The sequence below is a fragment of the Cydia splendana genome, chromosome 14 (genome assembly GCF_910591565.1).
Source record: "Cydia splendana chromosome 14, ilCydSple1.2, whole genome shotgun sequence".
NCBI classification, from domain to species: domain Eukaryota; kingdom Metazoa; phylum Arthropoda; class Insecta; order Lepidoptera; family Tortricidae; genus Cydia; species Cydia splendana.
The window spans coordinates 69,581-82,619 of NC_085973.1; the positions used below are offsets into that span (position 1 = coordinate 69,581).

The following is a 13,039-nucleotide window of genomic DNA, read 5'->3' on the forward strand; positions in this document are numbered from 1 at the left end:
ATGCTGATTGGGCCGCGAATTACCCCTACGTGCTGATTTAATCGCCCCCAAATATTCATTTTTTTCTCTGTTTATCCGGGCCTTGTTTGAATTGCAAATTCTGTAATCTGTCGCGTGCGAAGGGCTTACACCGGGCATGTCTAAAAACATTTTTGTTGTTTAAATCCGGTAGGCTTGCGCGCTCCGGAGTAGCTCAAATATAAATAAAATAGACTGTCCGGTTACGTTCTACTAGCCTTCATTCCTAAACTTGATTGACTTGGGCCGGCCATTTGATTGATGCGTCTTAAGTAGTGCTTTGTTAGGGTTCCGTAGCCAAATGGCAAAAAACGGAACCCTTATAGATTCGTCATGTCTGTCCGTCTGTCTGTGTATGTCACAGCCACTTTTTTCCGAAACTATAAGAACTATACTGTTGAAACTTGGTAAGTAGATGTATTCTGTGAACCGCAGTAAGATTTTCACACAAAAATAGAAAAAAATAATAAATTTTGGGGGTTCACCATACTTAGAACTGAAACTCAAAAATTTTTTTTTTCATCAAACCCATACGTGTGGGGTATCTATGGATAGGTCTTCAAAAATGATATTGAGGTTTCTAATATCATTTTTTTCTAAACTGAATAGTAGTGACCGACGTACTGAGTAGAAACCGAGAGACACTTCCAAAGTGGTAAAATGTGTCCCCCCCCCCACCCCCCTAAAACGTCTAAAATAAGAGAATAATAAAACTAAAAAAAATATATGATGTACATTACCATGCAAACTTCCACCGAAAATTGGTTTGAACGAGATCTAGTAAGTAGTTTTTTTTAATACGTAACCGCAATTTTATTACGTTACTTGCTGCTATACGGAACCCTTCATGGGCGAGTCCGACTCGCACTTGGCTGCTTTTGCATTTAAGCGACTGTCGCGTTTTATCATGAGGACCATGCATTTAGAACAAGTCGATAGTAAACGTGACCTACGATACGATAGAGGAAGACAGAATACTAACGGCCTTGACACAATTTTACCACTCCTTTATCCTTATAAATATCCTTAAGAGCCAACGGGAGTGGTCATTTCTCCATACAAACGTACTCCTCGTTTTCCTCCGTGGTTTTTAAAGCTAGAGCAATGATTTTTTCAACACAGATTAATATTGTCAATATCTGTGTCGGACCGTTTTGCTTTTTTTGATATTTTTGTTTTTTAAGGCGCTAGAGCCCTTCAAAAATGGCCAAAATGGCCTAATTGACTATTCCGCAATGAGAAGCGTGGCATTCAAAACTGATATCAATTAGCCAAAAAAGCAAAACGGTCCGACACAGATAATTTCATAATCATTGCTTTTTTTGATATTTTTGTTTTTTTAAGGCGCTAGAGCCCTTCAAAAATGGCCAAAATGGCCTAATTGACTATTCCGCAATGAGAAGCGTGGCATTCAAAACTGATATCAATTAGCCAAAAAAGCAAAACGGTCCGACACAGATAATTTCATAATCATTTAGATTTCCAAATTTGGTTACGATTGGTTAAGTTTTGGAGGAGGAAACAGAGGAGTACGAAACCTCGATTTTTGAGATTTTTACGCAGGATTTTTCGCCTTGTCCTTATCGCACTACTTTTAGGTGCCGCTTCCGTTAGCGAGACGGGTATATTTACCTAAAATATTTAAAACTCAGCTCCTGTTTCGTCTTAAGTATATAATTATCCTTAAGTTATTAATTATCCTTACGTTGTTATTTTTGATGCAAGACTTTTCGAGAGCGCTGCAGTATCAGCAATAAATCCGGCGGCATGATGCGCCCGGCCCGCGGGCCGCCGCCGATCGCGATCGTGACATGACGGTTAATATGTCGATGTTTAAACTCAGCCTCTGTAATCCTCTGAGGCACAACGACATGTTTTCGACACGACGAGAATGTGAGAGTCAGGACTTATCTATCGTCGGCTGAGAATACGTTTGTGCCATATCCATCTTTGAGCAAAATCGTTTTTAATGATTCCTAAAATAACATCAGTTGTTCGAATCTGTCAAAATTTTGTTCTAACTGACAGGCCGATACCGTCCGGCGGACCGTTAATCAGTCGGCCCCTTAAGATAAGTACCTACTTAAGGTCTGAAAGGCCCGATGATAAACAATCCCCGCACTAATATTTACTTTTACTAGGTAGGTACCACTGGAAAGGGGCTCGTCAACATATTATGTACGGTAGAACGGGGTGACTTTCAAATGCAGGGGCGACTTTAAAATTCTAGTTTTTAAGCCATAATATATTTTTATGCGAGATTTTTTACAGCAGGTGAATATTAATATACATATAGTAATCTAACTAGTTACAGGAACATTTTCAGTAAATAATGAATAATGGTAATTCTATGGCCGTTTTAAATCTATCAAAGTAACCCCAAATTTTCCAAAGTCACCCCGGTCTACGGTACCTTCTATCTACATATCTCGAACATACATACGAGTTGATCCGTTGATCAACGGATAGTAAATGCTGCAATGATATTGCAGCATTAAAGATATTGAATTGAATTGAATTGAATTGAATGGATAGTAAAACATAAGGTAGGATAACTTATACAGCACCATCTGAAAGTTAACTAAATGGGCTGCCTCAATGAACGTGATAATAAAATATTTCTTGGAAGCGATATGCACCGAGACTACGAGTAATATTAAATTAACCCCCGTCGTTAGAGTTTCATTCATCGAGTCGAGCCGTAAATAATGTAGCGGGGGGATAATGAGAGCATAATGCTCGATCACTAAGCACTCGCATGTTGTACGAGTATTCTGTTTCGCGAAACCGTGCTTCGTTAAAACTTCGCGTTATGTATCCGAGCCTGAAATTTTAATTAGTCCTTGTTATTTATAATACTTCCAGGTAGTTACGCTCGCTTCGGCGGCTGTACTAATATAATATTCATCGTCCGGATCATCGCTGTGAGATCAAACAAACTGCATAATGAGTATATTGAAGCGATGTTACGCTTATTACGCATACAATTAAGTTGAGGTGGTTCTCTTTATGAAAGTTCGAATATATTTAATACATATGTTAAAAATACATCTGAAACCACCAGCGCCTGAGTTTATATTCTTATTATACAGTCAGCAAGATAAGTTGCTAAGCCGGCAAAGTGTTCCACGTGATCCGCGCACATCTCATCCCTACATTATAAAGGTGTATTTAGATCATCTTGAAGGCCTGTTCTGTTGCTGACTGTACAAGTTTTATGAGCTTGAAGATAAAGTGCAGTGTAAGTACCTTTATAATCTAATCGGAATTATTTTATTACTCAAGAATCTTATTGTTTGAATAAGTCCGGGTCCGGGATTTGAACCCGGGACCTCTCGCACCCTAAGCGAAAATCATACCCCTAGACCAACGAGCCGCTTGTGATGGCAAGTGAATTACAGCGATTAGTTAAATGCTCCATAATCTTTTATTCGTCGAATTGGCTAAAATGCCAATAGGTAGATTTTGATTGATTAGATCTTGATGTTTTTTCTGGCCACTTGTTTGCAATTTCGGGGATGGACTTGGCTTGGACCTACAGTAAAAATTAAGAATGACCTACATATTCATCTCACAAGGATTGTATCATTGTAAAAACGCCTCGTACAAATTGTCACGATATTCCAACAGATGTTAGAGCGTTTCTTCCTCGACCTTGACCCAGCCGATATTGGCCACGAGAAGCGTCCATCGTCGGTCGTCGGTCGTCGTCGGTGATAGCGCTAAGTACGTGAGCGGCAGCACTTCGCTAATTGCGTTACTGGGCGAGTGTGAGTGCCGATGTGTGACTATTCGCTTTTAGCCTCGAGGCTGATTCCGTAACGTTATAGGTCGCCTATATTATGATTCCGTGGGTGTTGCCGACTTAGGATTTGCTCCCATTGATAGCAACACAAACTAATGTTAATAGTCAATATTAACTACAAGCTTAGCAATAACTTATATAAGTTTGAAAGGTATCATCCTTGCATTACTGGACCCGCAGTGCATCTCGCGCGCACCATTCTGTTAAAGTTCGAATGCAGTTAGGGCCAGTTGCACCAACCACAATTAACAGACTGATCAACGTCAATCAGCAGAGAACTATGAAACTTTTCTTACAATAAAATTTAACGAACGCTAAAACGGTGACAGACCGTTTGGTGCAACCGACCCTTAGTGATACTTAAGTTGTACCTTGTACCGCTGCGGGCGCCGACATCGAATCGAAACTCATAATTGCGTGTACGCAATGTAGGGCACCTTTCACTGGCGCGTCCGATTGTTGTGCCAATATTTAGCTAACATATCAACCGGCTCGTTGGTCTAGGGGTATGATTTTCGCTTAGGGTGCGAGAGGTCCCGGGTTCAAATCCCGGACGAGCCCTATGTCTTTTTTAACTGATTTTCCAAAAAAGGTGCTGTTGTTAATTAGACTGTTTTTTTTAAATCCTTCGAGAATATTTTTTTTTAATTATTAAAAAAACATCGTATTGTTTATTTTTCAGTTTATAGAATCTGTAATAAAAACCACTTATTGAATTACATTATATATATGTACTTACCGTAAGTACGTATATTTTACGTACAAATATTTTATTCTAATATAATATATTTATCTAGTCTACGGGGTAAGTACTTATTTTGATAAGTAATAAAATATATTATCTACATATCTCGTCGATGAGTACACGATAGTAGGTAATAGTAATCCGTGCCATAAAGACGAGGTAATCCGCAGCGTGGATTGCGCGCACGCACGGCCGGTCTGTCCGCACGCTGACGCCGCCGCCGTCGCCGCCGCCGCCGCCGCCGCGCCGACACCATCAACATTTGCGGAAGTCTCATACAAACTTTCATCCCCTAAGTTAGTTTTAGGTGATGGGGGGCAAAAGGTCCATGTTTTAGGATTTTTTTGTTGTTTGTGTACTAATACTAGCTTACTTATCAAATTTCAGCTTTCTAGGACTACAGTAGGTGCATGCCCTACGAATGTTAATGACCATCAGTGAATCAGTGACAAAATCGGGGGTATCAATAAAATCTAAGTAAGAGCTATGCAATCGAATCTTTTTATGTTTAATATGTCTACTTCTTCTTCCTCCTCGCGTTATCCTGGCATTTAGCACGGCTCATGGGAGTCTGGGGCCCGCTTGACAAACTAATCCCAAGAATTGACGTAGGCATTAGTTTTTTACGAAAGCGACATCTGACCATCCAGCCCAGAGAGGAAACTAGGCATTATTGGGATTAGTCCGGTTTCCTCACGATGTTTTCCTTCACCGAACAGCAACTGGTAAATATCAATTGACATAAGTTCCGAGAAACTCATTGGTACGAGCCGGGGTTTGAATTTGAACCCGCGACCTCCGGATTGAAAGTCGCACGCTCTTATCGCTAATTAAGTGTGACTTAAGGTAAGTATTTAATATAATAATATGACACCACGCATGCCCGGGTTTAATCGTGTAGTCTTTATTATAAACACAGCGAGGCGCCTTTCACTGATTAAGTGATTACTAATGATTATTAGCTTAATGACGTTGTCATACATTAGTTAGTGAGTTTCATGTTAATAACAAATCTAGATTCTGTGGTAGATTGATTTTAGTCTTGTGTGTTTGGGCATACTGATTGTACGATCTACTACTGGATAGCAGAAAAAAAGTGGAGTTCTTTTCTGCTATCCAGTTGATTAATCGACCTCAAACAAAAATCCCTCGACAGAGATAACTCGGGATGCCAGGTTTATCATTATCAACGCAGTTATAAATAATGATCGACCAAAATTTATTGCATTCCGATAAGCATCATTATATAACGATAAGTGTTGCGAGTTGCCGTAATGTTTGTAATTAATGATTATTATATATAGTAAATGATGATATGAATATACGAATGTATGAAATATATGAATGATACTTATTTAAAGTAAGTAAATGATGGTTAGTTCGGCAGTTAACGCTAGCGGCTCGTTGGTTTTACAGGCGTATGATTTACGCTTAGGGTGCCAGAGGTCCCGGGCTTAAATCCCGGACGAGAATAGAAGAATAGACCTTAAGAGCATGTACACTGTACAGTCTGCAACAGAGTTGCTAAGCGAGTGAGGTGTTCTAAATGACCTGCACAAGTTCTTGTTTTCTTAACAATTGACTTGCTCGGTTTATTTTGAGCAGCCGACTTGAAGCTGAACATTTATTTTCCATATAACAACAAAATAATAGAGATTAAGGTAAATAAAAGACGTGAAGAAAAAACTGTTTTAGTAAAGAAAATAAATCCGGATTGTCTCGATTTGACACAATAGAAAAGTGTTTCGTCGCGAGATTTCCCTCTTTGCCGCGGAATGATTAAATTGTGAAGCTTATTTATTTATTTACAAAACGTTGAGCACTTTATTGCTCAACTGACATAATAAACCTGAACCTTTAGCAAAATTGTTATCTTTTGAGTTTTATTAGGGTTTCGTACCCAAAGGGTAAAAACGGAACCCTATTACTAAGACTCCACTGTCCGACTGTCTGTCTGTCACCAGGCTGTATATCATGAACCTGTGATAGAAAAGCAGTTGAAATTTTCACAGATGATGTATTTCTGTTGCCGCTATAACAACAAATACTAAAAACGGCAAAGTGCGAGTCGGACTCGCGTTCCAAGGGTTCCGTACATTACACAATTTTTAACAATATATTTTTTTATGTCAAACGTGAGTGAAATGTCTTTAAAAAATCCGTAGGGGTCGGATCAAAATTAAGTCCGACTCACGCTTGACTGCACATTCCTATTAGGTTTTCCTGTCATCTATAGGTAAAGAACTATTTTGTGTATTTTGTTCATAATTTTAGACCGAGTAGTTTCGCAGATAAAAGGAGGGGGGGGTCATTTTTTGCCAATTTTCTTGAATTACTTCTAAACTGTTTATCCTGTTTGTTTGTTTTGATATGTGACACGGTACAGTTTGAAAAACTTAATTTTTTAACTTTCTCATTTACCCCCCAAAAGTACATGTAAAATTTATTTGATTAAGTTACATGTCCGTCCATAGTAGGTCACAAACTGGCATACGTGTACCAAATTTCAACTGAATTGGTCCAGTAGTTTCGGAAAAAAAAAGGCTGTGACGGACGGACAGACAGTGATCCTTTAAGGGTTCTATTTTTTTTTTCATTTTGATGTACGGAACCCTAAAACAGAATATGATAAATATTTAAGTGGGGCTCCCGTACAACAAACGTGATTTTTTTGCCGTTTTTTACGCAATGGTACGGAACCCTTCGTGCGCGAGTCCGACTCGCACTTGGCCGGTTTTATTTATTGTATTGAGGATATAGATATGCCACTCGCATTAATTTCGCGAAGAAGACGCTTTTTCCAATGTGTTGCCTTAACATGATGTGGTTGGGGTGTTACAATATGACTAATTATAGTTAAGTACATAACTAGATACTGATGATCCCGCAGACAAACTCATTGTTGACTTCTGTGGGGCTACGATTACATTTAAGATTACCATTATGTAACTTTTTTCAATCAAATGGACAATTTCTAAACATGTAATTATAATATAACTACACGAATGTATTAAAAATAAAAAAAAACATTAATCTATTAAAAACAATAATTTTAGAACACTTTAAATTTAAAACTATTCTTAAATGCGTGCTAGTTGGAAATAAATATTATAATAAATAAATCCCATCAAAAACATTACATGTAAAAAGATGCAAGTCTCGCAATGCAATTCTTCTACTACAAAAAAGTTTTGAGATGTCATGTGAAACCAAGTCGGTTATTTTAGTCAGTGCCAGGGGGTGTTAAACCGTATCAATAAGATATCTTTAATTTTTAATACGTATAATGACTTCGCCATCGCACGGCTGCATAATGAGTATAATGACACAAGGATCATCGTCAACTAATAAAAATAATTAAACGTAACGCTAGCGCGCTAATCGCATGCACTTTGAGCATTATACATATTTACGATTACGGTACGAGTAAAGCATTATGTGCGATTGCCAAGTCATTATATGTATTAAAAATTAAAGATATCTTATTGATACGGTTTAACCCCCCTGGCACTGACTAAAATAACCGACTTGGTTTCACATAACATCTCAAAACTTTTTTGTAGTAGAAGAATTGCATTGCGAGACTTGCATCTTTTTACATGTAATGTTTTTGATGGGATCTCATCTCTTTTTGTAGGTAGTCCTTCTTTTCGGGTACCACTTCTTGTACGTCAGCTACCACTTTTATCAAAGCTCATATATTCATACCCATCCCGCACTATACTCGTACTCATACCTATACAATACTCATGGCCATACCAAACTATACTTGTACTCATACAATACTCAATACCATACCCAAGTACCCATCCTACAACTCCCACACCATACCCGCACTCATACCTATGCCATATTCATATCCTTACCATACTCATAGCCATACCATACCTACTCGTACTATACACATATAATAACTACATATACACATCTTCATATTCACATCGTACATCACAGACCTTTAACTTTACCTACTATTTGTTGGAACTGCAACAGTAACTTTGAAATAGAATAAGAATAAATTTATTATCAAAAGAACACATAACAGAGTATGGCAGGGGTCTCCGCACTAGGCTACGCCTGTATCGCGGGGAACCAGTTACAGTTTAAATAAGAGATCTAAGTTACACAATCAAGTCCAGTAATATCTTAGGTATGTTTTTGATATAATATAACAGACTTAAAATAAAAACTTATAACATACTTATAAGTAAGAAAAAGATATACATTTCTATGGCAAAACATGAAAAATAAACCTAAATTATTTTAACTAAAATATCTTCTGTCTCGGCATAGTTAAGTGATTGTAAAAAATTAATAGGAGTTTCTTTGCTTCGACGATGGTGCAGTCTTTAAGGTTGCAGTGTTTAAGCATGGCGTTGTAAGTGGTTACTCGGATCCGTTCACCAAAACGTTTACCAAAAACGGAACGTACTTCTGGAATCGGTAAGTTAAAGACACGTTTTTTAATTAAAGAACTATAGCAATGTAATAATTTTGAGAATTTGTGAGTGTGTAAAGAAATTTTCATTAAAAATAATTGACGTACGGTTAAGACGTTTGCTTGAGCATAGAGATCAATGGTTGGAAATCTAAAGGGCTTTTTAAGTATCACTTTTAAAACAGAACGTTGAGCCCTTTCAATTTCTAGCATAAAAGTCTTTGCTGCACTTCCCCAAACTGTGATGCAATAGCTAATTACAGACTGACAGAGCGCGGTGTAAACCATTTTAAGTATAGAATCATCGGCAGAGTTACGTAGCTTTTTGAAAATATAAATGGATTTTCTTATTCTGGCAGAGAGTTTATGTATGTGGTTTTTAAAGTTCAGTTTTTCATCAACTAAAAGACCAAGATATTTTATAACATCAGTATTCTGAATGGAATCGCAGTAACATGAGTTAGAAGTAGGGTAGTCTGTACATGAATGGATTTTTATAATAGGAGGAAGGAGTGGTTTAGATAGGGCGGTTTTATAGAAACAAAGGAATTTAGTTTTTTTGCAGTTCAGGGTTAGAAGGTTGGAACGGAACCAGTCAGATGCAATTTTCATACCCTTTTCTGTAGTAGCGATTGTGTTCTTCCAGCATGTGTCATTAAAAAGTATAACGGTATCGTCTGCGTAACAGATAATTTCAGACTTAGGAATTGTTAAACTTAGAACTTCATTCATGTAAACCATAAAAAGGGTGGGACCAAGAATACTTCCTTGCGGAACTCCGAATTTAATATTTTCTGTCGAACTAGTAAAGGAACCTACTCTGACAAGTTGCCTTCTCCCTGTCAAGTAACTTTCGAACCACGACAGCGGGATACCGTGTATCCCTAGATTTTGTAGTTTGCGGAGCAAGATCGGTATCGACACGGTATCAAAGGCTTTAGCCAGATCCAAAAAGCGCCAATACATTTTAGATTTTTGTCTAAATATGATGAGATTAGGTTGACGAGAGTTGATGTGGCATCTTCCGTGAATAGAGAATAGAAATAGAAATAGAAATAATTTTATTCGTGAGCACAAACACAAAATAAAAACTTATACTGGCGGCCTAGCCAAGGTGACGATCGCTATCGCTTCGCCATCGAATCGGTTTGTGTCTCTCTATCACTCTTCCATATTAGTGTGACAGTGACAGTTGCGTTTCGTTCGCTACGGAGCGTTAGCGATTGGCATATTGTCTACGGGGCCTGAACAGAGAAACATAAAAAAGAGAAAGTGCCACGAAATGGTCTCACCTCAGCATGTTGCTGGCGACTTCCAGCGCTGATCTTCCGATAAGACCATCCGGTGAAACAATTACGACAGCTAACATAAATAACAAGAAAATTAATATATACATAAACAATAACAACAAAATTAATACATACAAAAGACAAAGATAGTAATAAGAATACAAAAGACAAAGATAGCAATTAGTCAAGAATACATTACAATAAATTACTATGTATAGTTTTACTACGTACAATACAGCTGTTACATTATCAGGTCAAACTCATCTTGGCCGTACATTACGCCTGATATTACAGCTAGCGCCATGCGGCAGCTGCGCAAACTAAACTAAAATGACAAATAAAACAGGTCGATTTGTTACGAACAAAAGCAGTTTAAGCAATACTTTATCGATCTTACAGATTTAACTGCTTATAGACAGTCAAAAGAGGGCGAGAATAACATTAACATAACGTGACTGATATTGCAATATTTTTAGGTTTTCTATGGCTTGATAAGCTGAAAACTACTTATGTTTAAAATTAGAAGCTTGTGGGTATGCTAGAAGTACCTTAGAATTATGATGATCGTGAGTGAGTGAGTGAGTGAGTGTGTCAGTGTCGAAACTAAGGAACTTTGACGTACAATACTTCTTAAACTACAAGTTCAAATTGAATGTTTTTGAGAATATATCTAAAGCATGTTAAGCCCTATACGTCACTGAAAATTCAGAGTTCTAGCTTTAGCCAGCACAAAAATACAGGACGTCGAAAATCGCCTGACTCGCTTCGGGAAAAGGATGGTACGGCCGTGCGTCCTTGTTTTGCTCGACTTGGCGGGGGCACTGCCGTGCCCCCAGATAAATAAATAAATCTTATAGGACATTTTTACACAAATTGACTAAGCCCCACGGTAAGCTCAAGAAGGCTTGTGTTGTGGGTACTCAGACAACGATATATATAATATATAAATACTTAAATACATAGAAAACAACCATGACTCAGGAACAAATATCTGTATCATCATACAAATAAATGCCCTAATAATAATGCCCAATGTAATGCAAGTAAAATAACTACAACTAAATACTGCATGTTATGTAAGAATTGTAAGATTTTGTAATAATAAAGGCTTTTTTATTTTTATTTATTCTTTTATTCAACTAGGGTCTTAGGTTAGGATTTTACAATGTGAGTACCTATAAAAGTAAAATATAAAAACACTTACAAAACATTACAAAAAATATATAAACACATTATAAAAACCTATTTTTATTCATTATTATGTAACTTATTTAACAAATAAATAAATTTAATAATACTAGGTCCAGCCCTGATGGGCAAACATCTGTCTAAGTTTATAATTAACATAGTAGTGTTTTCTACTTAAAAAAACGCCAATTAAAATATTCAGTAAGATACTTTCTTGATCACCTTTCTCCTATTATGTTGTTATGTCACAACCACAACGCACTGCATTTATGTTATATTCTCATTGATCGGGTAGATAACTAGATATCCGCGCGTGAGTGGCGATTGATCGCTAATTTAGACTCTCCTTGCAGGTGGCTCGTTGGTCTAGGGGTATGATTTTCGCTTAGGGTGCGAGAGGTCCCGGGTTCAAATCCCGGACGAGCCCAATTTTTTTTAATTCGAGACTGAATCTGGCTTCATAATCTACAACTTAATAATAATATCAGGCCCCTTCAAGCCCTCCCTAGACCAACGAGACGTGACCGTCACGTTTCTTATTTGTCCCCACTAATAATATAAATGTAAATGCATAAGTAAATTTGTCTGTCTGTTACCTCTTTACGCTTAAACCGCTAAACCGATCAAAATGAAATTTAGTAGGAAGGGATATTGTTTGAGGCCGGGGGAGGGCAAAGATATATTTTTTTAAATAATGATCATCAGCCCTGTCAAGTAAGTATTTTTCCAACTGATAAAACACTGTTACACTTACAAACACACAAATGTCAGACGTTATGTTCGGTATGGTATATATTTTACCAACCCTGAATATTTAAATAATATTTCATCATTTTTGAACTTAATCGAACGAGCGAGCGAAGCGAAGCGAAGCGAAGTTCTTACATTCGACTTTGAACACGCGGCTGGCTAGCGGCACGTCCCGGCATTTCGATGTTTTTAAGCTGAACTGTCAGAAGATAGTTTGATACTCAATAACTTAAGTAAATTTGTTCTAATTTAAATGAAATTGGGTAAACGTGTAGTCGAGGGCATTATATTTAGTCATTAAATTATGAGCAGGCCCGATCAAGGGGTTATTGAGCTAGAAGAGCTTAGAAGGCCAAAAAGCTGTTTGTGAGAGGTCTTACTATTCTGGTCAATTTTTTGCAAGAAACATGGTCGAGTTTAGTATCAAATGCTCGACTTACACTTTTATAATATCGTTATTAATATTACCATTTTGAATTAATTAGCAAGATAAAAATAAAATAGAATAAACATAATATACTTATGTATTTGACAGGAAATATTTCGGCTTAGCACAGATACAGTCTATTTTAATCTCTATGGTGGTGACTTAAATCCAGGGGAGGGACAGCCGTATACGAAGCCCTTTATTCGAAAAAATAGCGCCATCTATATTACTTAACACTAAACTTTTAAATGGCGCTTCAAAATTGATGCAAAAAAGCAAATCTTGTCAGTAGAAAAAGGCCCGAAACTCAAATTTTCTATGAGACCATATCCCTTCGCGCCTACATTTTTTCTACTGACAAGATCTGCTTGGCCAACTA

The 13,039-nt window shown here is 37.3% G+C and overlaps 1 protein-coding gene, 1 long non-coding RNA gene and 2 other non-coding genes across 4 annotated transcripts in view; all 4 read left to right on the forward strand.

Moving 5' to 3' along the window:
• Positions 1-13,039, forward strand: part of LOC134797012 (dopamine D2-like receptor) — a 281,210-nt gene that overhangs the window by 9,752 nt on the left and 258,419 nt on the right. The gene's annotated exons all lie outside the window — the stretch shown is intronic.
• On the forward strand, positions 278-821 carry LOC134796821 (uncharacterized). Its single transcript, XR_010145004.1, has 2 exons — positions 278-626; positions 660-821. It is a non-coding gene; the product is annotated as an uncharacterized LOC134796821 (long non-coding RNA).
• On the forward strand, positions 4,313-4,384 carry Trnap-agg (transfer RNA proline (anticodon AGG)). The gene has a single exon. It is a non-coding gene; the product is annotated as a tRNA-Pro (tRNA).
• On the forward strand, positions 11,839-11,910 carry Trnap-agg (transfer RNA proline (anticodon AGG)). Its single transcript has one exon. It is a non-coding gene; the product is annotated as a tRNA-Pro (tRNA).